Raw genomic sequence first — 28,000 nt, forward strand, 5'->3', positions numbered from 1 at the left:
CCCGCCCCCGGGAAGCGCTCAATAACTCCGATCGAACGAAGGACTGAAATCCCCCCGAAGGGGTGACCCCAAGGGGGAAGGGGGCGAGGCCCAGCCGGGCCGCGGCCCGCACTTCTGCCCTCCCCCAACATGGCGCCGGCGCCTTCGGTCGCCCCCGGCGGCGCAGGGGAGGCCGGGAAACCCCTCTCTCGCTGCCTCCCCCTCCCCGGTTTCCCCGGTGACCGCTGCCGTCGGGCAGGTCCTCCCTCCCTCCCCCCCCCGCCCTCCGCTTTTGCGACGGTGAGCGTCACGGCAGTTGGGGCCGCCCGCTTTACGGCGGCGGCGGCGGCGGGCGGTCGCGCTAGCAACGGCGGGGCCGCGCAGAGCGGCCCGAGATCCGACAGCCCGGGAGGTGAGCAAAGGGGGCCAACGGGGGGGGGGGGAGGGGAGGGAGACCAAGCCCACCTCCTCCAGGAGGCCTTCCCGGCTCCCCCGTCCCCTGCACCCTGTGCCCCCCGCCCTGCCCCTTTCTGCATTTGCTGATGATGTTGCTCTTCCCCTGGGCCCAGCGCTGTCAGGTCCTCCGACTTGCCCCACCTGCTCTTTGCCTGGGTTTTATTGATTGCCCCGCTCGTTGTCTTCATGAGGCGCCCATCCCCTCCGTCCTCTTCACCTCCATGGTGTTGCCTTCTTTGCTTTGGCTTTGCTGGGCCTCTTTCCCCCACCCCCGGAGACCGTGAGCCTGTCCTTGGGCAGGGGTGGGCTCTCTCTGTTGCCCGGTTGTCCGTTCTGAGCGTTTAATGCAGTGCTCTGCACCTAGGGAGCGCTCAGTACATACCATTGGAGGAATGAGTGGGCAGGGAGGGCCTCTCTCTGTTGCCCAACTGTCCATTCTGAGCGCTTAGGACAGTGCTCTGCACCTAGGGAGCACTTAATACATACCATTGAATGAGTGGGCAGGGATGGTCTCTCTCTGTTGCCCAACTGTCCATTCTGAGCGCTTAGGACAGTGCTCTGCACCTAGGGAGCACTTAATACATACCATTGAATGAGTGGGCAGGGATGGTCTCTCTCTGTTGCCCGATTGTCCATTGTGGGCGCTTAGGACAGTGCTCTGCACCTAGCGAGCACTTAATACACACCATTGAATGAGTGGGCAGGGATGGTCGCTCTCTGTTGCCCGATTGTCCATTTTGAGCGCTTAGGGCAGTGCTCTGCACCTAGGGAGCGCTCAGTACATACCATTGGAGGAATGAGTGGGCAGGGATGGTCTCTCTCTGTTGCCCGATTGTCCATTCTGAGTGCTTAGGACAGTGCTCTGCACCTAGGGAGCGCTCAGTACATACCATTGGAGGAATGAGTGGGCAGGGAGGGTCTCTCTCTGTTGCCCAGTTGTCCGTTCTGAGCGCTTAGGACAGTGCTCTGCACCTAGTGAGCACTTAATACATAGCATTGAATGAGTGGGCAGGGAGGGTCTCTCTCTGTTGCCCAGTTGTCCATTTTGAGCGCTTAGGACAGTGCTCTGCACCTAGGGAGCACTCAGTACATACCACTGGAGGAATGAGTGGGCAGGGATGGCCTCTCTCTGTTGCCCGGTTGTCCGTTCTGAGCGCTTAGTGCAGTGCTCTGCACCTAGGAGGCGCTCAATACATACCATTGAATGAATGAATGGGCAGGGATGGTCTCTCTCTGTTGCCCAATTGGACTTCCAAGTGCTTAGGACAGTGCTCTGCACCTAGTGAGCGCTCAATAAATACCATTAAATGAATGGACGGGGTGTTCTCTCTCTGTTGCCCAATTGTCTATTCTGAGCGCTTAGGACAGTGCTCTGCACCTAGGGAGCGCTCAATAAATACCGTCGACCCAATGAATGGGCAGGGACGGTCTCTCTCCGTTGCCCAATTGTCCATTCCGAGCGCTTAGTCCAGTGCTCTGCACCTAGTGAGCGCTCAGTAAATACCAGTGGACTAATGAATGGGGCAGGGATGGTGTCTGTTGCCCAGTTGTCCATTCCGAGCGCTTAGGACAGCGCTCTGCACCTAGGGAGCGCTCAATAAATACCAGTGACCCAATGAATGGGCAGGGACGGTGTCTCTCCGCTGCCCAGTTGTCCATTCCGAGCGCTTAGTCCAGTGCTCTGCACCTAGGGAGCGCTCAATAAGTACGATTGAATAAATACTATTGACCGATTAGCCTGTATCCACCCCCAGCACCTAATATGAAGCCTGGCACATGGTCAGCGCTTAACCGACACCGTAATTATCATGTTGATGGCACCGTTGCCTGCGCACTGGTTTTGTTGCCTGTCTCCCTCGTTAAGACCGCGAGCCCGTCGTCGGGCAAGCGTGGTCCCCGGTCTGTTGCCGTGTTGTCCGTTCCAGGCGCTCAGTACGGTGCTCTGCGCGTAGCGAGCGCTCGGTACCTACGATCGAATGCCCCTGGTTCCCCCGGTCGGTGGCTTCGTGGTGCCGGCGGGCGGGGCCGGCCTGGAGGGCGGCACCTCTCCGGCCGTTGCCCGACGAAGGCCGATGTCGCTCTCCCCCTCCTTAATAATAGCGCTGAGTATCTGTTAAGCGCTTACTAGGTGCAGAGCGCCGTTCTAGGCGCCGGGATGGATGCCAGGCGATCAGGTGGGCCCTCGTGGGGCTCACGCTCTTCATCCCCGTTTCCCAGAGGAGGGAACTGAGGCCCAGAGACGCGGAGTGGCCTAGCCCGCGTGGCGCAGCAGGCAAGGGGCGGGGAGGAGAATAATAATAATGACGTGGGTATTGGTTAAGCGCTTACTAGGTGCGGAGCACCGTTCTAGGCGCTGGGGGAGATGCGGGGTCATCGGGTCGTCTCCCCCGTGAGGCTCCCGGTTCATCCCCATTTTACGGAGGAGGGAACCGAGGCCCAGAGGGGTGAAGTGGCCCGCCCCCAGTCCCACAGCTGCCGAGGGGCGGAGCCGGGATTCGCACCCGTGACCTCCGACTCCCAAGCCCGGGCTCTTTGCGCCGCCGCCGAGCCTCTTCCTTCTGGTAGCGAGATTCCACGCTTCTCTTTATCTCGTTGACGTAGTTTGGTTCTGTTCCGTTCGGCTCTGCCCGTCACTGGGCGGGGCCGGCGTCTCTGTTGCCCGGTCGTCCACGCCGAGCGCTCAGTACGGTGCTCCGCACGCAGTAAGCGCCCGATAAACACTATGGAATGAATGAATAATGACGGTGGCGCTTTTCAAGCGCTGACTCCGTGCCGAGCACCGTCCCGAGCGCCGGGGTGAATACGGGGTCATCGGGCCGTCCCACGTGGGGCTCCTTAACGTCGCCGCCCGCCCCCGCTGCCCGTCGCTTCGTCTTCCCCCCAGAAAGCCGAGGGCCGAAGTTCTGCAACGGCCCCCGCCCCTCCTCTGCCCCGTCCCCGAGCCTCGGGGTGACGTCGGTATCCGTTAAGCGCTCACCACGTGCCGAGCACCGTTGGAAGCGCTGGGGGAGAGACGGGGTCGGCAGGCCGTCCCACGCGAGGCTCCCGGTCCCCGTCCCCGTTTTCGAGCTGAGGGAACTGAGGCACAGAGAAGTGGAGTGACTCGCCCCCACGGTCACCCAGCTGACGGGCGGCGGAGCCGGGATTAGAACCCGTGACCTCGGACCCCCGAGCCCGGGCTCTTTCCCCTGAGCCACGCGGATGTACTGAGCGCTCAGGAGAGTACAGTGGCGCAGGGTCGATAGACGCCTTCCCTGTCCACAGCCGGAAGCGGCGCGGCCGACTGGATGGGGCGAGGACCTGGGTTCTAATCCCGGCTCCGCCGCCTGTCTGCCGTGTGACTGTGGGCGAGTCACCTAACTTCTCTGCGCCTCAGTTCCCTCATCTGTAATCTGTGAGCCCCTCGTGGGACGACCCGATTCCCCTGTGCCTACCCCAGCGCTTAGAACGGTGCCCGGCACGTAGTGAGCGCTTAATAAATACCGACATTATTATCGTTATCATCTGCGTGACCTTGGGCAAGTCACTTAACTCCCCCGCGCCTCAGTTACCTCATCCGCCGAATGGAGATGAAGACTGTGAGCCCCAACCCGCTCATCCTGTACCTACCCCGGTGCCGAGAACGGGGCCTGGCACAGGGTAAACACAGATAGACGCCATCGAGAAGCAACCAGACGAAAAAAGCGTCGTCTAGAGGGTCGTGCCCGTTATCCCGTCCGGGGCCGATTCGGGAAAAATAATAACTCGAGACACCCCAAACCCTCGCTGACCGAACAGAATTGAACGGGCCGATGCCAGAGATGGGCCAGCCCGTGGTTTATTTTTATTTTTGGGTCCTTCAAATATGAAACTATTCAAAGTGGTCTGAGGCCCAGTGAGTTTGGATAATTGGTCTTCTACTGTGGAGTTGGGCCTGTCAGGCCAGTGCCGTTCCTCCCGTATTGATTTTTGGTTTCAAGGTTTCGATTTTCAAGATTTGGGGTTCTTTTTCCCCCCCGAAACAATCCTAGTACCGTCGCGGGGCCCGTCGGTGCTACCTGACCCGTCGCTTTACCTGTGCCGAAAAGCACTACCTTTGCCTCTGAGCACTTACCGTGTGCGGAGCGCTGTGCTCGGCGCTTCGGAGCGTACAGTACAATCCACGGGCGCATTCCCTGTCCACGGTGAATTTACAGTCCGTTTCCCAAATGGGGCTGGCTCACAGGCTTAATCCCCATTTTACAGACGAGGGAACTGAAGCACTAACGTTGGTATTTGTTAAGCGCTCACTAGGTGCCGAGCACCGTTCTAAGCGCTGGGGGATCCAAGCTGATCAGGTTGTCCCACGTGGGGCTCGCGGTTTTCCTCCCCGTTTTACAGGTGAGGTCACCGAGGCCCCGAGACGTGACTCGCCCGCCGTCCCACAGCTGACAAGTGGCAGAGTCCGGGATTCGAACCCACGACCTCCGACTCCCAAGCCCGGGCTCTGTACTGAGCATTTGGGGAAAAACAAGCTAATCAGGTTGGACACGGTCCATGGCCCACATGGGCCTCACGGTCTTAATCCCCATTTTACAGACGAGGTCACTGAGGCATAAAGAAGTGAAGCGACTTGTCCAAGATCACACAGCGGGGTCACCCGGCAGAAACCGAGAGGAGCCGGGATTAGAACCCAGGTCCCTCGGACGCCCAGGTCCGTGCTCTAGTCGCTAAGCCGGGCTGCCTCTCTGGTAAGTGGAAAGAGGCCGGGCTCGGGAGTCAGAGGTCAGGGGTTCGAATCGCGGCTCTGCCACTCGGCAGCTGTGTGACTGTGGGCCGGTCACTTCACTTCTCTGGGCCTCAGTTCCCTCATCTGGAAAATGGGGATTAACTGTGAGCCGCACGGGGGACAACCTGATGACCCTGGATCTCCCCCAGCGCTTAGAACGGTGCTCTGCACATAGTAAGCGCTTAACCAACGCCACCATTATTATTATTATCATTATTATTATTAAGACTGGGCCGTGCCTGTATCTCCCCCAGCTCTTAGAACAGTGCTCTGCACATAGTAAGCGCTTAACAAACACCAACATCATCATTATTATTATTATTATTATTATTATTAAGACTGGGCCGTACCTGTATCTCCCCCAGCGCTTAGAACAGTGCTCTGCACATAGTAAGCGCTTAACAAATACCAACATTATTATTATTATTATTATTATTATTATTATTAAGACTGGGCCGTGCGATTCGCAAGGCAGAATTGGGTTTGGTTTAGGATTCCTGCCACCTGGGAGGACAGCATCCCGCAAGCGTGAAATCAATCAGTTGTATTTCTTGAGTGCCTACGGTGTGCAGAGCACTGTACTAAGCGCTTGGGAGAGTACAATATAATAGTTGGTAGACGCCCACAGGGTGCTCGTTACAAGTCCGGTAACCCACGGGGAAAACCCCACCGGGACATTCCTTGACTGTTGTTTCCCCCGGAAGCCCTCGGTTATAGTAATAATGATGATGATATCTGTTAAGCGTTCACTACGTGCCAAGCACTGTTCTAAGCACCGGGATGGATACGAGGCGATCAGGTGGTCCCTCGTGGGGCTCACGGTCTTCATCCCCGTTTTCCAGAGGAGGGAACTGAGGCCCAGAGAAGCGAAGTGGCCTAGCCAGCGTCGCGCAGCAGGCAAGGGCCGGGGAGGAGAATAATAATAATGAGGTGGCTATTGGTTAAGCGCTTACTGCGTGCGGAGCACCGTTCTAGGCGCCGGGATAGATACGAGGCGATCGGGTGGTCCCTCGCGGGGCTCCCGGTTAATCCCCATTTTACGGACGAGCTCACCGAGGCCCCGAGAAGCGAAGTGACTCGCCCCCAGTCCCACAGCTGACAAGTGGCAGAGCCGGGAGTCGAACCCGTGACCTCCGACTCCCAGGCCCGGGCTCCTTCCACGGGGCCCGCGCCGCCTCTCGACAGAGCTCCGAACCCAGGAGGCGCTCACCGAGCAGCGCCGCCGCTACGCCGCCTTGCAGGATTCCCGGGAATACCTGCCACCTTCCCGCTGGGCCACCCGGAGCTTCCAACCCGTGGGAGTGGGATTCTGGGGGAATTTAAGGAGCGGGAGCGGGTGTTTTCGGATTGGAAAACACGGGGCCGCTTGGGGATTCATTCACTCGATAGTATTTATCGAGCGCTTACGCGGTGCGGGGCACTGGACCGAGCGCCTGGAACGGACAGATGGGTGACGGAGAGAGACACGGTCCCCGCCCTCTGACGGGCTCACGGTCTGATCCGGGGGAGACGGGCAGGCGGGAACAGTGGCAGTAGATAAAATCGAGGGGATCAACATCTCGTTAAAACAATAGCAGGTAAATAGAATGAGGGTGATGTACATCTCGTTAAACAAAATAAATAGGGTGATGAAGATATATCCAGTCGAGCGGACCACTCCAGTGCCGAGGGGGAGGGGGGGGAAGAGAGGGTTTAGCCGCGGAGAGGCGAAGGGATGTCACCGGACTCTTGGTCATCCCGGCCGTCGCCCCCTGAGGCCCCTCCGGCCCCCCTTTCCTCCGGACTTGTCGGACTCTGCCCTTTGGATTTTTAAATTTCTTCGTTCCGGTCTCTTCCGATGTCTGCTGACGATAACGTTGGTATGTGTTAAGCGCCTACTATGTGCAGAGCACTGTTGTAAGCGCTGGGAGATACAGGGTCATCGGGTTGTCCCACCTGAGGCTCCCAGTCTTCACCCCCGTTTCCCAGATGAGGGAACTGAGGCACAGAGAAGGGAGGTGACCCGCCCGCAGTCGCACGGCCGACAGGCGGCAGAGCCGGGATTCGAACGCGTGACCGCGGACTCCCAGGCCCGGGCTCTTTCCGCTGAGCCACGCTGCCTCTCTGTGTCTGCCTTTTTCTTAGGTCTTGAAGCTGGAGAGACGGGGACTCCTTCTAACCGCCCCATCCCAACCAGCGCTTGGTGGAGCGCTCTGCGCACGGTAGAGGCTTAATAAACATTCCGATTACTAACGCGCACCTCCGGCCCCTTTGGATCCCCTGGGCCTTGATAAGGTCTTCGCCAGCTGTGAGAAGAAACCTGAGGTTGTCCGGTTCCCCCCGGTTTTTCCTCGCCGAGCTCTCGAGGGGTGGCCTAAAATATAAAGGGCACACTCGTGGGTCTGAGGGATGGACCTCAAGCGTCGTTCATTCACTCAATGGTATTTACTGAGCGCTTACCATGCGCGGAGCACTGGACTAAGCGCTCGGAATGGACACTTGGGCAACAGAGAGAGACCGTCCCTGCCCATTCATTTGTCCGATCGTATCTATTGAGCGCTTACCATGCGCGGAGCACTGTCCTAAGCACTCGGGATTGGACGACTGGGCAACAGAGAGAGACCGTCCCTGCCCATTCATTTGTCCGATCGTATGGATTGAGCGCTTACCATGCGCGGAGCACTGGACTGAGCGCTCGGAATGGGCGACTGGGCAACAGAGAGAGACCGTCCCTGCCCATTCATTTGTCCGATCCTATGGATTGAGCGCTTACCATGCGCGGAGCACTGGACTGAGCGCTCGGAATGGGCGACTGGGCAACAGAGAGAGACCGTCCCTGCCCGACGATGGGCTCACGGTCCAAACGGGAGAGACGGACAGCGGAACAAAAGAGAGCGAAACAAAAACAAGACATCATCGAGATAAATAGAATCAAGGGGATGTACACTTCATCAACAAAATAAATAGGGTAATAGGTAATATATAGAAATGAGCACAGTGCTGAGGGGAAGGGGGAAGAGCAGAGGGTGGAGGGGGAGCAGAGGGAAGGGGGGGGGCCCAGTCTGGGAAGGCCCGAGTGTCTGACTGACACCATGCTTTGTGGCCCGGAGGAGAGATAAATAATAATAATAACGATAATAAATAATGATTACATCTCTTAAGCATTTACTGTGCGCCAAGCACTGTTCTGAGCACCGGAGGGGGAGATATACGGTAATCAGGTTGTCCCAAGTGGGGCTCACAGTCTTCACCCCCCATTTTCCAGATGAGGAAGCTGAGGCCCAGAGCCGTTAAGTGACTCGCCCAGAGTCACGCAGCTGACGGGCGGCGGAGCCGGGATCGGAACCCGTGACCTCTGACACCCAAACCCGGGCCCTTCCCGCTGAGCCGCGCCGCTTCCCTAAAAAGAGGATAGTGAACGTATTTCCTGCTGCTGCTTCATAGCCCTGCTCCAAACTGAAAGCTGAAATTCAGCCTCAGGAAGCCGTAGCGTTTGCGTCTTCCATTTTTCCGTATTCGTGTAAGAACAGGTTTGCTTTCCATCCGTAGTCAGTCGAAGGAATGGCCATCGGGCTCTTGGAGTTATTTTATAAATGAACACCGAGTTAGGTCACCGACTCCTTTATCACCGCATCTCTCTGTTACCCCGGTTGTGATTTTGTAGGTCTTGAATTCTGCATTTTGGGGGCGGTTTGATTTTAGGGCATTGTGTTTTTGACCCGTTCCCGACGCATAACAGATAATCGTCGTGGTGCTGTCGGAATAGAATCAGACGGCATTTTTGTGGAATTTGGAGGAGAAGATGATTCCCCAGTTTCAGTTGAAGAATTAATGTTATTGCCCTAACATAAGTTTTTATGTATCGATTTATCCAACTCTTCTTTTAGGTGGTGTTAAGGTTAGGGTTCGGTTGTCTCTCAAAGTATTTCTTTCTCCCTCTTCTTTCCCCGATTAGACCCGTAAGCCCGTCGGAGGGCGGGGGCCGTCTCTATCTGTTACCGATGGGTCCGTTCCAAGCGCTCAGTCCGGTGCTCTGCACGTAGTGAGCGCTCGATAAATACTATCGAATGAATGACTACTATTCTGTGAAAGTTCTTTTCCCAGTCAAAGCGGATAAATGGTTGTGATTTTCTGAAGAGAACGGGGTCGTGGGCTTTCCGTCCGGCAGTTTTAAGGGTAGCGTAGACCCGATTGCTGTCACGTACTCACCAGGATGATAACTTTGAAGTTATCATCCTTTTCTCAAGGAAATACAGATTCACCCGGTGCCCCAGGAGAGATCCGATCGCTTCAGGCTTTGTCGACAGACTCGAAAGCAGATGGCACGCTGCTCGGTTTTAAGGACTCGGTTTTCACAGGTTTTCTGACATTTTGTTTTCTCCAAGCCTTAACCTTTCGCGATGCTGAAAGTTCTACCGTTCTGGCGTCTTCGTTTTGCAGTGATTTGAAGTGCGCTCGGTGGGAGCGTGGTTAACTTCGTCTCTCCTCATTTTAAGTCTTCAAAACTAATCTCCGGAAGGTCGTCTTGAGCTTTCTGCGTAGTTGAGACCCCGTGGGTATTTAAGATCTTATTATCTAGAGACGCAGCGGGGCTGAGTGGCAAGAGCCCGGGCTTGGGAGTGAGAGGTCGTGGGTTCGAATGCCGGCCCTACCGCTTGCCAGCTGGGTGACTGTGGGCGAGTCGCTTCGCTTCTCTGGGCCTCAGTGACCTCATCTGGAAAACGGGGACGAAGACGGGGAGCCCCACGTGGGACAAGCCGACTCCCCCGTGTCTACCCCAGCGCTTAGAACGGTGCTCGGCACCTAGTAAGTGCTTAACAAATACCAACGTGATTAATCCTGTTGGATTTCTAGCTTCCCTACCTTGTATCGCCAGCCGCCAATTTAGTTCCTTCTAAACGTTTACTGTTTAATGTAACGTTAAAAAAAAGTTAGATGAAATTATTATCACCGTTATCGTCCTCACATCCGGGCCGCACTTAAGAATTTCTACCCGTCATTAAATTCCGTGGCTTCTCCCTTAGCGTCCCTCTCCCCGGTAGACTGAAATCCTCGAGGGCACCCATCCTATCTACCAATTCCGTTGGGCTCTTCTAATCTCTTCACACGGTGCTCTGCAGATAGTAGGTGCTCAGTAAATACTATAAATTTTTTGTCATCATCAAATTCGTACTGACCCTTGTATATACACACCGTTATTCTTGGCCTCTGGATAGTAAAATGTCCTTGCGCTTATGGATTTGTCCCTAGAAGAGGCAGTCACTGTATGGATTTATAATCCATTATTTACTCGCTTACTTCATCCCGACACGTTGGCGCTACAGCCTTTTATCCTCGGCCTCGCTCCCGTTATTGGAAAGGGATTAGTATCCGTCCCCCGTTAGACGGTAAGCTCCTCGAAGGCGGAGAGAGTGTGTAGAGAAGCAGCGTGGCTCAGTGGGAAGAGCCCGGGCTTGGGAGTCAGAGGTCATGGGTTCGAATCCCAGCTCCGCCGCCTGTCAGCGGGGTGACTGTGGGCAAGTCACTTCTCTGTGCCTCCGTTCCCTCATCTGTAAAATGGGGATGAAGTCGGTGAGCCTCACGTGGGGCAGTCTGATGACCCCGTGTCTCCCCCAGCGCTTAGAGCGGTGCGCCGCGCATAGTAAGCGCTTAACAAATGCCGACTTCGTTATTATTATTATTATTATTATTATGTTTTCCTTTGGTCGTACTCTCCCGAAGGCTCACTGCGCGGGTGCTGTAAATACCGTGGAGTCAAAACCGTGACCGACCGACCCCCAGGCATTTACCGTTTCCGATGATGCTTGTCGTTTAAGTGCTCCTTAGGTTCGAACTAATCAATCGGTCGTGTTGATTTAGCACTTCTAATAATAATAATGTTGGTATTTGGTAAGCGCTTACTAAGTACAGAGCACTGTTCTAAGCGCTGGGGGAGAGACAGGGCGATCTGGTTGTCCCACGTGAGGCTCACCGTCTTCATCCCCATTTTACAGATGAGGTAACTGAGGCCCAGAGAAGTGAAGTGACTTGCCCACAGTCGCCCAGCTGACTAGGGGCAGAGCCGGGATTCGAACCCTTGACCTGACTCCCAAGCCCGGGCTCTTTCCACTGAACCACGCCGCTTCTCTGCCTCGCTGAACCTCGCTACTTCTGCTTCTTTTACTGGGTGCAGAGCATTGGACTAAGCGCTTGGGAGTACGACAGATTGGGTTGACCTGGTTCCTGCCCAGGGCGAGCGAACCGATGAGGGGAGACGCCCGTTTACGGAGCCGAGTCTCCTTACGTTTTTACTCTGTCATTTATGTTTTGAAAAAGGAGGAAGAAAACGGCCGTATGAGAAGCAAAACGAAAGCAGTCCTATCGTTCGGCTATTTTGGTCCTTTGAATTCATCGCCCAGGAACTTCTGTATGAAAAGCCAAACAGAAACAGTCCTCGTTGTTCCACTCCTTTGGACTTTTTAATTCCTCACCCAGAAACTTCTGTATGAAAAGCAAAGCCAAAGCGATCCTTATTATTCGACCGTTTCGGTCTTTTCAGTTCGTGGTCCAAACCGCGTTGGCTGGTATGACTTTCGGCGGGTTTAGCCCGAGCGATTGCTCTTCGAGGATATTTTAAAGGTAATCCTCTGTGAAGTTGTTTGCAAAAATGCAAAGTTTTATTTTGTTAACTCAGCCAAGTAATAGTTTGAGCTGCCGACTGACTTTTGGGATAAGATCTAGAAGAAGGTAATCTAGAAGCAGCCTGGCTCAGTGGAAAGAGCCCGGGCTTGGGAGTCAGAGGTCATGAGTTCGAATCCTGGCTCTGCCACTCGTCAGCTGTGTGACCGTGGCCAAGTCACTTCACTTCTCTGTGCCTCAGTTCCCTCATCTGGAAAATGGGGATTAACTGTGAGCCTCAGGTGGGACGACCTGATGACCCTGTATCTACCCCAGCGCTTAGAGCAGTGCTCGGCACATAGTAAGCCCTTAACAAATACCAACATTATTATTATTATTATTATTATTATAAGCATTCTTCACTGATACGATTCGCCCATTTGTGTTAAGTAGAGGTAAAAGGCGAGGAGTGGAGGGAAGACTCTATCGATTGAAAAATGTTAGGTAGTGTACTTTTTTCCGTTACGATACAATGATGCTTTAAATTTCATGTGCTAATAAAGAGTTCTTTAAATCCATCAATAATTATTGAGCTCCCACCTTCTTGACTGTAGATTCATTGTGGGCAGGCAACATGATTCCCAACTCTTTTGTGCTCTCCTAAACCCTTAGTACAGTGCTCTGCACACAGTAAGCGCTCAATAAATACTACGGATCGATGGGTGTGCGACACATTCTGTGTTTAAGGGAATGCACTGGAGGTGAAAAACAAAGCTCCCCGCAGGCAGGGATCAATATAAGAGTAACTGTCGACGCGTGGCATAGTGGATAGAGCACAGACCTGGCGGTCGGAAGGTCATGGGTTCTAATCCCGGCTCCGCCGCTTGTCTGCTGTGTGACCTTGGGCGAGTCACTTCACTTCTCTGGTCCTCAGTTACCTCATCTGCAAAATGGGGAGTGAGACGGGGAGCCCCACGAGGGACGGAGACCGTGTCCACCCGATTTGCCTGTATCCACCCCAGCGCTTAATACAGTGCCTTGCACACAGTAAGCGCTTAAATGCCATAACTATTCAGAGAGAAGCAGCGTCGCTTAGCGGAAGGAGCCCGGGCTTGGGAGTCAGAGGTCGTGGGTTCTAATCCCGGGTTCTGCCACATATAAGCTGTGTGACTTTGGGCAAGTCACTGAAATTCTCTGGGCCTCCGTTACCTCGTCTGTAAAATGGGGATGAAGACTGCGGAACCCCACGCGGGGCAGCCCGATTACCTTGCTCTACCCCAGTGCTTGGCACATAGAAAACGCTGAGCCAAGACCGTCATTATTATCCCTTTTCAGTGATGCTGCCGAGTCGGTATCCGGGTGAAAACGCACATACCGGTTTTATCGTTGCTCGCTGACTAGAGAATATTTGAACCCAGTGCTTAATTTGTGCCAGTGGGCTTGCCGTTTCACGTATAGTAATGCAAATGCGTTTAATGTAATAAAGCACGCTTTGTTCCTAAAACATTCTCATATTATGAATCTCCTTTTGGTCCTCACGACATCCCCGTGAGGTATGGGTAAGGCGGGTATTTTCTCCACGTCGCAGCTGAGGTTCAGTGACTTGCCGGAGGTCTCCCGGCCGGTTCTTCCGGCTTCCAGACTGGCATCGTTTTCCAAAACCCCCCCCGTGGGTCTTGTGCTTGTGATGTATCCGACGTGTTGCACTCCTGGCCCCCCTTCCATTCCCGGGCAAGCCCTGGTGTAGTTTATGCTAACGTCGAAAAGCTTACGTTGCTTCCAGGTTAGCTTTCGGTAAAAAGCCCGGCTGTTTCCACCGGATCGAGGGTGAAGCCGTGACACCCAGATCCCCATCTCCCCGTGACTCTCCCCTCACTGTAGACAGCACCACCACCCTCCCTGTCTCACCAGACCGTAACCGACTCACCTGTTCAGTCCGTCACCAGATCCGGGCGGTTCAACCTTCACATCACTGCTAAAATCGCTAGAGAAGTGGAAAGGGCAGGGGCTTGGGAGTCGGAGAACGTGAGTTTGATGCCACTAAAGCACATCTGCAAGGGGCCTTCCCCGACTGAGCCTCCATTTCCTCTTCTCCCACTCCCTTCTACGTCATCCTTACACCTGAATTTGCACCCTTCATTCACCCCTCCCTCAGTCCCACACCACTTATGTACATATCGGTGCTTTATTTCTATTAACGTCTCTTCTTCTAGACTCTAAGCGAATTGTCGGCGGGGAACGTGTCCACCGACGGTGTTCTAGTGCCCTCCCAACTGCTTAGTATAGTGCTCTGCACCCAGGAAACACTCAATAGGATTGATCGGTCGAAACGCTACTTGGTAGTCACACGTGCAATTGAAAGATATTGATTTGCTATCGTTTTAAACTCCGGGGTTATTTAGAGATCCCCAGACCGGTTTCCGGGAACTAGATTGTGGAGGATTTCATCTTTGTCGAACTGTTCCCCAGAACTGCGCCGGTGGTGTGAACGGTTGCAAGATAACCGCTTTTTTTTTGAACTTCTCCTTAGCGGAGTTGTGCCGTACACCCAATCGGGCCACAGTTTTGCCCGGGGAAGAAAAATTCTGCGGGCCACGACGCTCTCCTTCAAGGAACCGTCCAAAGGAGTCACCGCTTCTGGTCAGTGAGGGGGCAGAAAATAAGTCTGAAGCTTTAGATCGTCCTTCAGACCCAGCAGAGGGAGATAGCGGAGCGGCAAACTATTTCAGCTCTGGCCTGATGCTCTGGTGCATCTCTCTCCTAGTTAGGCAGCCGTGGGGTAGATCAGTGAAAAGAGGATCAAGGCAAGACAGAGAAAGTCGAATCTGTGAGGGATCCAGAGGACGACGTGTGACCCGCAGAGCGGTTGGCGGAGAGGGGTGGGGGCAGGAGAAAGTTGACCATCCCGGCATTTTGTGACTCTCTTCATTCATTCAGTCGCATTTATTGAGTCCTTACTGCGGGCAGAACCCTCTGCTCAGCATATGGGAGAGTGCAGTATAACGGTAAGCAGCCCCGTTCCCCGCCCACCACGAGCTGACCGTCGGGGGAGGGGAGACAGGCTTTAATGTAAATAAATAAATTACAGATAATAATGATGATATCTGTTAAGCGCTTACTATGTGCCACACGCCTAAGCGCTGGGGTAGAGCCATGGTAATCAGGTTGTCCCACGAGGGGCTCACGGTCTTAATCCCCATTTTACAGATGAGGTGACGGGCACGGAGAAGTTGAGACATGCCCGAGGTCATACGACAATAGCAAATTCTGTTTATTTGCTATTGTTGTAATGAGATGTTCTTCCCCTCGATTCTGTTTATTGCCATTGTTCTCGTCTGTCCGTCTCCCCCGATTAGACCGTGAGCCCGTCAGAGGGCGGGGACTGTATCTGTTACCGATCTGTCCATTCCAAGCGCTTAGTACAGTGCTCTGCACCTAGTAAGCGCTCCATAAATACTATCGAATGAATGAATACAACAGTTAAGCGGCAGAGCCGGGGTATTTCCATCCTCAATGCGCTTGCCGTGGCCTCCATTTTTTTTTGTTGTTGTTGTTGTTGTCTGGTTCGTTGATCTCCAGTTGAGCACGAGGTCACTCATTTGGCCCTGTGGATGCGAGAAAGCTGGTCCGCAACTTTGCTTTCCCCTTAGGTCTGGTGTGAAGGTCTGGACGCGTGCAGCGTCGGCAGTTGCCCGGTGCTCGATGGGCTGGAGTAGCCCGAGGATGGCAAGGGCGCCGTTCCCTCTGCACTGGAACTTTTCTCAGTTTAGCACAGAAATTCTTTCATTCGGTCATTCATTCATTCAGTAGTATTTATTGAGCGCTTACTATGTGCAGAGCACTGTACTAGGCGCTTGGAATGTACAATTCGGCAACAGAGACAATCCCTGCCCATTAATGGGCTTACAGTCTAATCGGGGGAGACAGATGGACGAAAACAATAGCAATAAATAGAATCAAGGGGATGTACATCTCATTAACAAAATAAATAGGGTAATAAAAATATACACAATGAGCAGATGAGCACTGTGCTGAGGGGAGGGAAAGGGGGGGAAGGGGGCTTAGCTGAGGGGAGGTGAAGGGCGGGCAGAGAGGCGGCAAAGGGAAAAGGGGAAGCTCGGTCTGGGAAGGCCTCTTGGAGGAGGTGAGCTCGGCAGCAGAAGAGTATTACCACTCTTCTAGGAGTGCTGAGGGGCCTAAATGACACACAATTTAACGGGGCGTTTTTGAACTGTTGAATTTTAAACTTCACCGTGGTGGTGGTTTTGTTTTTCCTGCTACGTATTCCGTTGTATTGTACTCTGTCAAGTCCTTAGTAGAGTCAAACGCTTAGTACAGTGCTGTGCACACAGTAAGTGCTCAATAAATACGATTGAATGAATGAATATAGTGCTCCGCACTTAGAAAGCGCTCGATAAAAATGATTGGTGTGCTGAATATTCTAAGTGCCGGGAGAGATACAAGATAGTCATGTCCCACATGGGGCTCACAGTCAAAGTAGGAGGGCGAACAGATATTGAATTCCCCATTCTTGCAGGTGAGGGAACTGAGCCTCAGAGAAGTTAAGTGACTTGCTCAAGGTCACACGGCAGGGAATTGATGGAACTGGGATTGGAACCCAGGTCCTCTATCCACTAGCCGTACTGCTTCCTTGTTAGGGTGCGTGTCTCACCGGGGGAGTGTTCTGACCTTTAGGACATTTTGGCAGACTGGTAGCTTTTAAGAACCTAGCTGTCAGGTTACCTAAGAGTTCCCCAACTATGGCAACCAGCCCAAATTGCGCAGGGTGAGGAAAATTAATTTCCGGAACAGAGAAGCACTGTGAACTAGTGGATTCTAGTCCCAGTTCTAGCAGTTAGTCTGCTGTGAGGCCTTGGACAAATCACTTAACCCCTCTGTCATAAGAATAATAATAATAAGAGTGTTGGTATTTGTTAAGCAGTTACTATGTGCAGAGCACTGTTCTAAGCGCTGGGAGAGATACAGGGTTATCAGGTTGTCCCACGTAAAGCTCACAGTTAATCCCCATTTTTACAGATGAGGGAACTGAGGGCCGGGGAAGTGAAGTGACTTGCCCACAGTCCCACAGCTGCCGAGTGGCGGAGCCGGGATTCGAACCCATGACCTCTGACTTTCGAGCCCGGGCTCTTTCCACTGAGCCGTGCTTTTTTGTATCCCATTATCCCTATCTGTAAAATGGAGCTAAATTACCTGCTCTCCAAACCTCTGAGAATGTGAACCGCAGGTCGAGTAGGGATTGTGTCCGATCAGATGATTTTATAGGTAACTCAGTGCTTAGTACAGTGCTTGGACACTTAGTAGATGCCATCATAACTAGTAAAGTGCGAGAAATTTTTTTTATCCTGGAATACTTTGGTACTGATAAAGTGCCAGTGATTTGTTTTCTGGAGTACTTTGATCTTGTACTTTGATCTTGAAGAGGCAGTGTGACTTAGTGGATAGAGAACGGGTCTGGGAGCCAGAAAGACCTGGGTTGTAATCCGAGTTCTGTCACTTGTCTGCTGTGTGACTTTGGGCAAGTCACTTCACTTCTCTGTGCCTAAATTCCGTCATCTGTAAAATGGGGATTAAAACCCCGAGCCCCATGTGGGACATGGACCGTGTCCAACCTAATTAGCTTGTATCTACCCCAGTGCTTAGTACAGTGCCTGGCACATAGTAAGTGCTTATCGAATACCATAAAAAAACCCCACAAAAGCAAATTAACAATATCGAAAGAGCCAGAAATGATTTTAACACCCTGTACATTTCGTATTCATTTGGACAGGGAATGTGTGTCTACGAACCCTATCGTATTTTACGCTCCGACACGCTTAGTAAAATGATCTGCACACAGTAAGCCCTCAGTACGTATAATTGATTGATATTTATCCTGTTCAGCTCAGGCCTGGAATACTTATTTTTGACTGTCATGAGCCTTCGTGAAGTTTGCCAGGTGGGACTGAAGGCACGGAATCTGCCGCTAATTTGCCCTATAAGGCTTTCGTCTTACCAGTCGTGGTCTAGACTATAAGTTCCTTGTGGGGAGGGAATGTTTCTGCCACCTGTTGTAGTGTACGCTTCGAAGCACTCTAGTAAAGTTTTCTGCATGCACTAATCGCTCGATAAATGCGATGGATTGACGGTTTTGCCGACCACTAGGATTTTGAGGAAGTTGCTCAGGATGCTTTGTTGTTACACGTTCCGTTGTGCGGTTTAATGCCAGACCAGCGTGGAAATATTCACCTCGATCAGTTTTTCCGATACTATTCAAGGGTTCCTGGGGTCAGTGCAGTTGCCAGTAAAAAGAAGCACCATAGGGTATCCTTAAACCTTCTAAAAGCGTATGGGCTGGCCCAGATTGTTCGAGTCAGCTTGCTGTTTCGTTCTGTCTTTTGAAATTGAATTGTGGTTTATTGTGTCCCTCAACTTCAGTCATCCCCTTCCCTATCAAGTGCTATTTTGCTGCAGTCGCACCCTCTGCGTCAGGCTAGGAGACTAGATTTTATGGGCCTGGATAGTCTTCAAAGTATGCACAGTTAAGAGGCTCCTGATTTTTTATAAAACTGACATTTTCAACTTAGGAGAAGTACTCCAATAATATGTTTAGCAATGTTAATATGACATTTCCGCGCTCATTTTTTGCCCAATGCAAATATTTTGAAAAAATTAAAAGTGCCTGGTAGAATTACCTCAATCTGTTGGGGTTATAGAATATGGTATGCATTAATAAATGAAACATAAAGTTATGAGTATAATATACATTTTTATTTATAGGGACATCAAACCTAGGCCTCATTTTAATCTCAGTTACTTGAAGAAACTGGGTAAATACTTTTTTTTTTCCTGGTATTTTAGCATTCTGAATTCTGGATTCTTTTTCCCATATCAAAAATTGAATTGACTGTGGATTGAATCCTAAAATATCCATGTAGTTAAGTGAAAATTGATATTGTCCTGAACTCTCTGCACATTTCAACATCAAAACTGTCCACTAGAAATAGGCAGATGCTTCAAACCGGTGCCCGTGTTCTGGCTCCCATTTATATGTGTGTGTAATTTTCAAGGGTAGGTGGAACCTACTCGAAAGCCCGTATTCGGTTCCTTATGAAAGGATAAAGCAGTTTTCTGCATGGATTCTGAAATCCGTCAAGTAACTACCTGTCTTTATGCACTGCTTGAATTTCAGCTAGAAAAATAATATTCCAATAAGGAAATAATGTTACCTTGCATTTATATACTGCCTTTCTTTCAGTGAGCTCAGAAAACTTTTACTCCTGTAGCGTTTTTTTAACGGTATTTGTTATAGTGCTTACTATGTGTCAGACAACCTGTTAAGCCCTGGGATAGGTACAACTTAATCAGTTCGGCCTTAGTTCCCGTCCCACATGGGGCTCATAGTCTAAGTATTATCACATTTATTCTTTAGTCATCACTGTGTGTTAAGGAGGACAGAAGGTACTTGTGTCAGAGAACAAATATTTATTGAGTGTACAGAGGTAGGTAGAGCAGCGTAGGTAAATAATTCATGTTACCCATATGGCAGTTAGAAGAAGGAAGTGGGAATTTAAATCCCAGGATCCAGCCCTTTCAGTTATTTGTTTGGGTCAAGCCACATGAAGCAAGCTATCAGTTTTCATTCTTATTTTGAATGGTAACCTCAGTGTCTATATTTACACTGAATGTTTACCATCAAGGAAGAATATTCATCAGTAACGTTGGCTAGGAGAGTAGATTTTGGTCTTTGTCAACCTCTTGCCGGTTAAGGAAGATTACTGGGACCCTGAGAGAACCACATTTTAAAAAATTCCTGGGAAACTCAGGATAACACAATCTTGTTTGTGAAAACGGAAAGGGACCTAAATTTTTACATTTCAAGTTTGTATTAATGAAACTACTTAGACCGAGCTGAAGTCACCCCAACTAGCGTACACTTCTTTTTAATAGTAGTCGTTAAGCGTTTGTTATCTGTCGATCAGTCATCTGTATCGAGTGCTTACTTTGTGCGGAACGCTGTATGTGCCAAGCACTGTACTAAGGTCTGGAATAGATATAAACTAATCTGATTGGACAAAGTCCATGTCCCACGTAGGATTAAAATGCAGTCTAGGTTTGATGTCCTTATAAATAAAAATGTATATTGTACTCATAACTTTGTTTCATTTATTAATGTATGACATATTCTATGTCCCATGAGGTAACTGAACCCCAGATGAGTTAAGTGACTTGCCCAAGGTCACACAGCAGACAGATGGTGGAGTCGGAATTAGAACTCAGGTCCTCTGGCTCCCAGGCCCCTGCTTTTTCCACTAGGCCACACTGCTTCCCATTCACTTTGCTCTAACCAGTTGAAAAAAAATAATAGGCGTAAATCCATGGGGAAACACTGGCCTTCGTCATTAATGATAACCCTTCAGGATTTAGTAAGTTATTGTTTTAGTCTAAAAAGCCTTATCTGAACTTTACATAAATGAGTTTAATATAAAGCTATGATGTATCAACAGAGTTTTACGGGAGAAAACATTACATCCCTGAAAAAGCCCAAATTACCAGGGCAGAGGTGTAATGCCAGGAAAAATAAGAAACGGCCCAAGATACGGCAGTCGTTTACTGAAGTTATTTACACTGTGCTCGTATATATAAAGTAGATGTTACTTGGGTTAGGCTACTTTACATTTATGAGTGCTTTAAAGGTCTTACGGTCTAATACGTGTACAGTACTAGGATATATTTAGCAAAATGCTTTTATAACTTAGCAGTTCAGAGGTGGTTGATCCGAATTCCTGTAAATGACCTTCTCCTCTGTTCTTCCCTCCCTGAATTTTGGATGGTGGTTCTAGTTTAGGTGATCTGCAGCCCTATAATCGCTCTCAAACTCCGTTCTTTTCGCATCCTTCCCCCTCCTCGGAAATCCGCAATTGCTGCCCGTTCCTCTCTGCATCAAGCGAAAACTTCCTGCCGTCGGCCACGTGTCCTCACCTGCTCTCCTCCTTCATCATCAGTGGGATTTGTTGAGCGCTTACTATATTGTACCACATCAGAGTTGGCAGACATGATCCCTGCCCATAATTCCTTCAGTCATATTTATTGAGCACTTACTGTGTGCGGAGCACTGTACTCAGCGGTTGGGAGAGTACGATACAGCAGTACAGACACATTCCCTGCCCAGAACGAGCGTGCAGTCTAGCGGGTGGGGAGACCCATGATGAGCTTACAGTCTGTATAGAAGAATAATAAAAAATAATGTTATTTGTTACGTGCGTCCTATATGTCAAGCACCGTACTAAATACGGGATGATCAGATCCCACAGGGGGCTTATAGCAGTAATTGTGGTATTTATTAGGCGCTTACTATGAGCCAAGCACTGTTCTAAGCGCCGGGGTAGATACCCGGTAATCAGCTTATCCCACGTGGGGCTCACAGTCTTAATCCCCATTTTACAGATGAGGGAACTGAGGCCCAGAGAAGTTAAGTGGCTTGTCCAAGGTCACACAGCTTACAGGTGGCGGAGCCGGGATTAGAACCCACGTCCTCTGACTCCCAAGCCCGGGCTCTTTCCACTAAGCCGCGTTGCTTTTTATAGTCTGAGCAGGAAGGAGAACAGGAGGGAACTGAGGCACAGAGAAGTTAAGTGACTTGCACAAGGTCACCCGGAAGGCAAGGGATGGAGCTAGGATTAGAACCCAGGTTCTCTTCTCATTCCCAGGCCTGTGCTTTTTCCACTAGCCTTTAGAGAAGCAGCGTGGCTCAGTGGAAAGAGGCCGGGCTTGGGAGTCAGAGGCCATGGGTTCGAATGCCGGCTCTGCCACCTGTCAGCTGTGTGACTGTGGGCGAGTCACTTCACTTCTCTGGGCCTCAGTGACCTCATCTGGAAAATGGGGATGGAGACTGGGAGCCCCACGTGGGACAACCTGATGACCCTGTATCTCCCCAGGCGCTTAGGACAGTGCTCGGCACATAGTAAGCGCTTAACAAATACCAACATTATTATTAGTTTACCTACCTCTTGATCTTTTACTCCCTACCCTGCACTGTCCCCTCCTCCTTAGCCAACCTTCTCACTTTCCGTCGATCGATCAGTGCTGTTTACTGAGTGCTTACCATGTTCAGGGCACTGTACTGAGGGCTTGAGACGGTACAATAGAACAGAGTTGGCAGGTGTGTTCCCTGCCCACAGTGAGCTTACAGTCTCTCTGTCATTGGCATTTTTCAAAGTGTTTCCTGGGGGCAGACCGCCGTACAACGCCGTACCCTTGGGAGAGAACAATGCAGCAGAATTGGAAGACGCATTCCCAGCATTGAGTGAACTTCCACTCTAGAAGCTCATTAATGTAAATTAACACGAATAAGTTATGGAAAGGTGCCCAAGTGCCGTGGGGCTGAGGGTGGGGTGACTACCAAGTACCCAAAGGGTACAGATCCGAGCTCAGAACCGCTCCCGCCTCCGTCTTCTGATTAGCCTCCCCTCTCCCGGGCCTTAGGGGAATTTGCCTCCCTTTTCAGATTTGTCGGGATGCTGCTCGCCTCCATCTTCAAAAGCTCCTCTGCCATCCCGTCTTCTCCCGGAAGCTTTTCCCGATTAATATTCTTCTCTCCAGGTTTTCCAGTTCCAACTATCACTTACGCCCTCGCAACTTCCCGTAACTCTTACGTACTCACTGATTTCCACATTCTGCTATATTATTTGTTCACCTATCCTCCATTCCCGTTCTTCTTCTCTGTAAATCGTAGTTTGTCCATTTCTGCTGTTAGGTTGTAAATTTCTCGAGGTCGAGGATGGTGTTTCTTCTCTCTATTTTATTCCTAAGTGCTCAGTACAGTACTCGGCACACAACGCTCAGTAAATGCTATTGAGTGAATAAATACTATTGATCGGTTAGGCTGTAAGCCCGTCGGTGGGCAGGGACTGTCTCTATCTGTTGCCGATTTGTACATTCCAAGCGCTTAGTACAGTGCTCTGCACATAGTAAGCGCTCAGTAAATACTGTTGAATGAATAAATACTATTGATCCGTTACTTCTGCTGGTATGCAAGTTTTTTTTGTACATACACCCGGTTTGCTCCTTTACTCTGGAAAATCAGAAGTTTATTATTAGCGGTGAGTGGGATCATCTCTGAAATGTGATTGTAAAGTCCCCTCATCTTCGATATTTGACAAAGATACCATACCTGAATCAAGAGAAGAATACGATGTACAGACCTACTGTTGTCTTTTCTTTCCAATTCAAATCTCATAGCATGCGTCGGTTGGGCCTCGAATCGTGATTGTATTCAATCGTAATTAAATTGTTTTGTTTCTTATGAAGTCCGTAGGGCCAGAGTCGCATAGTGGTCATTGTATTTCAGTGTTTTTAACCCTAATTTTTCCATTACGTTCCAATTGCAATGCAGTTCTCATCTCAAGCAAAATTTTATTTTCTATGCAGCCACGCCAATCATCCTCTTGGCCTGCTCATTCTTATCAATATTTATACAGTATCTGTTCTGGCATTTTGCATTATTCATGGAACTGAGGCAACAATATTTTTTTTTCCCTGAGAGAGTAGACTTGGAAAGAATGCGTTTTGGGCATAATAGTCCCAAGGCCCTTTTCCTGCTATCGTCTAGCCACCAGAAAGTGTGAGGGAGGAGGCAGACAGTGTAGTCTGGGCCTTCAGATGGCATTTGATGATTGGGTAGAGTCCCCTATTAATAAGCGGCAATTGGAAGCTGGAATTTCCTGACAAAAATGATTTGTTTGGGCCAGCGCAGTCTAACAATTTTGAGATCTACCATGCAGAATTTTGACCAAATGTGAGAAATTCATTCAGCGTATTTATTGAGCGCTTGCTGAGTGCAAAGCACTGTACTAAGCACTTGAGAGAGTACAACGGAAGAATAAATGAAATTCTCCCATCAGCCAATTCATGCGTGAGAATCCTCAGAGACATCTTTTTTTTATTGCAACCTCTCTGTCTACCGGGTGCCCAACATGGGCAGGTCTTCCATATTGTGTGTTTTCCGTGCGAGTTTGGGATGGAGCGCTAGGAGAGTAGCGGGGTGTTCGGATAATGTGCATCGAGCTGGGTAGAGCACATTGTGATTCTGGCCCTGGTAAGGCACACGGTTCCGTCAACATGGAGATTATATTGTAGGAGAACCGAGGGAACAGTGCTCTGCACGTAGTAGGTGTTTATTGAATACTGTCGAAGATGGTATGATGGTCGACGAGTTCTTATCGTGACTTTTTCTGCTGAACTTTAACTGAATGTCATGGGACCAGTTTAACAAGAGTCTTGAGTAGGTAGGGCATTTTTTTTTTTTTCCCAATTTGACCCACACAGGCACAGCTGTAACTTCCGACTGATGTAAAAATTGGATGGGAGCTGGATTACTCTCTTAATTTGAGGGAAACCTACCAATAATAGATTTACAAATCAAGGCTACGACCAGTTCTGCCGGAATGTGTTTTTAGCTATGGTGTGAAGGAATTAGGGAGCTTTTGGATATCGGATGCTATAGTGCGTGTAAGCATGTGATGCCAGGCACCGCAAGTGAGCGTTTCATAATGCGATTTTCTTGTGCCGACGCAACCCCCGTATTTTAGGAGGACTGGATGTATTAAAACCTTAATAGCTCTCTAAAATTGCTTAAAATCATTAAAACCCAAACCGCTTTTATAGGTTGCTTTGGCTTATTTGCTCTAATTTTATTTTTGCCTTGGTTAATAGGTTCGTTTGCAGTCACTGAAAGGAAAAAGAAATATTGATTCCTTTCTGATATTAACTAACCCAGGGAAGGATCTAGGAGTCCATAGGGATATAGGAGCTGCCTAATTCATTCTTCCACTAACGCGAGTTTGCTATTCCATAAAAATGAAGAAATTTACAATGATAGCTCAAAAAAGTCATGTTGAAAAGATCAAATAAATCAGGTGGTGTGGGAAGAACACTCTGTAGAAGATGTGTTGTTTTTGTCGTTTTTCTTTAAATTCCTGTAATCAAATCCCCCTTTCAGGTGAATTTATGAAACAGTAGGGTTAGATTTCCTTTTTCCCTCTAAAAGTCACTTGCAAAATATTTTCAGTGAAGTCACTTTATCTCTACTAAAGGTAAAAACTACCTCTACTTTTCCGTGGAAAGAAGATGCTTGTGTTTCCGTAGAATTAAGAGAAATGTCCTAAATATGCATCATTTTAAAAATTAGATGACTTAGTTTAAAAAAAAATGAACAGCACAAAGTCTGTTGTAACACCCACACAGGATCTCATGCTTCTAAAGTGACATTTAAAAAATGAATTTTCATGTATTATGCTGGACAGTGGGCTATGGAACAAGCGAGCTGGTGGTGCATATCCATTTACAATATGTTTCTAAGCATATTTGCCAAGAAATTCATTTTAATGTTGGATGCTGATCAATACTGTTCTAGTTCCCCTATTCTACTATTAACCTTTCTCATTAAATTGAACTCTTTATTGAAAGTAGTCTAGTAAGATGTAAGAAAAACTAGATTTTTTTTTTAAAGTTAATGAAAAAATGATTAAAAATATGATGTCTAGACATCCATTACATTTGTCCTTTTCTGGTGCTTATTTTTCAGTTGCTTTGCATTGGTAGGAGAATATTATTTTCCATTTAGTCAGTCCAACAGTGATGTTTGTGCCCTGTATGTGCTTTGAACAAAATGCCGTTGTGGGGTTGGGGAATGTTCTTCCAGCAGCACGCACCTGTCCGGGTAGAATGCCAGGTGATGTTGGAAGAATCAGCTGTGCGCTTATCATCACCATCATCAGTGGTATTTATTGAGCGCTTACTGTGTGCAGAGCACTCTACTAAGGAGCTTGGAGAGTCAAATTCAACCCTATAACAGAGTGGGTAGACACGTTCCCTGCCCACAGCGAGCTTCCGGTCTAGAGGGGGAGACAGACACTAATACAGATAAATTATTTTTGTGCATAGCAATAGTAAAGATCTGTGTACTACACAGTGGAATTGGTATTTATACGTCTAAGGGGTACAGAGCACTGTCCTCAGCACGTGGGAGACACTAGGAAGAAACAAGACACATAATCCCTGCCCCCCACGAGGAATTTACGATGTAGTGGAGGTGGGGGAAATTGTTTACAAATAGTGGGAGCCTGAAGAAGAAGAGTACAGTGCTCTGCACGCAGTCAGCGCTCGATAAATGCGATCGAATGAATGAATGAACAAGGAGAGCAGGAAGGAATACAGATAAACAGGATGAAAAATATAGGAATAAATTCGTATAAAAAGTATATGCAAATTAAAAAACAAACCCGTGTCCTTAAGTACTGAGGCGAGGATTAATATACGTAAGTCAGAGGGTGTGTGTGGGGTTGGTGCTACTGGGCTGTCCTTGACTCCTCTCTCTCTCATTCGACCGTGTTCAGTCCATCACTAAATCCTGCCAGTCCCACCTTCACAACCCCACTAAACTCTGCCCTCTCCTCTCCATCCAAACTGCTGCCACAGAAATAAAGTCACTCTTCCTATCACCCCTAGGTTACTGCATCAGCCTCCTTGCTAGCTCCCAGCCTCCCGTCTCTCCCGACTCCAGTCCCTACCTCACTCTGCCGCCCGGATCGTTTTTCTCCCAAAACGTGCAGGACCCGTCACCCCGCTCCTCAAAAAACTCCAGGGGTTACCGGGCCACCTCTGCGTCGCACAAAAACTCCTCCCCATTGGCTTTAAAGCTCTCCATCCTCTTGTCCCCCTCCTACCTCACCACCCTTCTCTCCTAATGATAATAATAATAATGATAATAATGTTGGTATTTGTCAAGCGCTTACTATGTGCAGAGCACCGTTCTAAGCGCTGGGGGAGATACAGGGTCATCAGGCTGTCCCACGTGAGGCTCACAGTCTTCATCCCCATTTTACAGATGAGGAAACTGAGAGAAGTGAAGTGACTGGCCCACAGTCACCCAGCTGCCAAGTGGCAGAGCCGGGATTCGAACCCATGACCTCTGACTCCCAAGCCCGGGCTCTTGCCACCGAGCCACGCTGCTTCCCCTCTCCATCCCAGCCCACGCACTCCGCTCCTCTGATGCCACAGACCTTCTCACCGTGCCTCCATCTCACCTGTTTTGCCGCCGACCCCTAGCCCACGTCCTACCTCTGGCCGGGAATACCCTCCCTCCTCTATTCCGACAGACTGAGACTAGAGGAGTGCACTGTGCAGGCTGGGCTGAAGTAGGTGCTTATTGTTATTATTACTAATATTATTATTATAATCCTCATCCGGGCTTCCCCCAGGTCGACCAGTCAGTCATATTTGAGTTTTCACTGTGTATCTTGGTGCCTCAGTTACCTCATCTGTAAAATGGGGTTTAACTGTGAGCCTCATGAGGGACAACCTGATTACCCTGTATCTCCCCCAGCGCTTAGAACACTGCTCTGCACATAGTAAGCGCTTAACAAATACCAACATTATTATTATTACAGAGCACTGTACTAAGCTCTTGGGGGAGTGTGATTTAGCAGCGTGGCTTAATGGCAAGGGCCACGGGCTTGGGAGTCAGAGGACACGGTTCCAATCCCGGCTCCGCCACTTGGCTGCCGTGTGACTTTGGGCAAACCGCTTCACTTCTCTGGGCCTCAGTTACCTCACCTGCAAAACGGGGATTCAGACTGTGAGCCCTGTGTGGAATCACCTGCTTACCTTGTATCTACCCCGACGCTTAGAGCAGTGCTTGGGACATAGTAAAAGCTTAATAAATACCATCCTTATTATTATTATTATTATTATAACAGAGTTGGGAGGCACGTTTCCTGCTCTTGACCAGTTCACTCCTGCTGGTCTTTTGCCCCAACTTCTCTGCCTCCAGTCTCTCCCTTTTCCAGTCTTTTTTTTTTCGCTCTCCTGACTGAATTTTTTTAAAACATCTTCCTGCACACACGTATCCCCCACTCTTCTCAAATTGTCGATGGCTGCCCATTCGTCTCTATATTATGCAGAAGCTCCTGATGGTTGGCTTTGAGGCACTCAGTTGCTCTCTGCGTCCAAACTTAGCCTTTCCTTTTCCACACGACACCTTAGCTCCCATTCAAACCGACTCGCTCACTGTGTCTTGTTCTCTTTTCCCCTGCCACCCACCTCGTACTTTCACCTTCCCTCCTACTTGGATCTTCCTCTCCCTTCAAATCAGTTAATCACTCTCTTCCTATTTTCAAAGCCCTTCTGAAATTACATTCCCTCCAGAAGGCCTTCCTTGATAAATCTCTTATCTCCCTTCCCTGC

At 49.8% G+C, this 28,000-nt stretch overlaps 1 protein-coding gene across 2 annotated transcripts in view; it reads left to right on the top strand.

Annotated features, from left to right (window-relative positions):
• The first annotated feature begins 337 nt into the window (after positions 1-337).
• Positions 338-28,000, top strand: part of WDR7 (WD repeat domain 7) — a 447,173-nt gene continuing 419,510 nt past the window's right edge. For both annotated transcript variants that reach the window (XM_029059993.1, XM_029059994.1), the window contains exon 1: positions 338-391. The gene's annotated coding sequence lies outside the window, so the exon portion shown is untranslated. The remainder of the gene's footprint in view (positions 392-28,000) is intronic.

This window comes from Ornithorhynchus anatinus, chromosome 3 (genome assembly GCF_004115215.2).
Source record: "Ornithorhynchus anatinus isolate Pmale09 chromosome 3, mOrnAna1.pri.v4, whole genome shotgun sequence".
NCBI lineage: Eukaryota > Metazoa > Chordata > Mammalia > Monotremata > Ornithorhynchidae > Ornithorhynchus > Ornithorhynchus anatinus.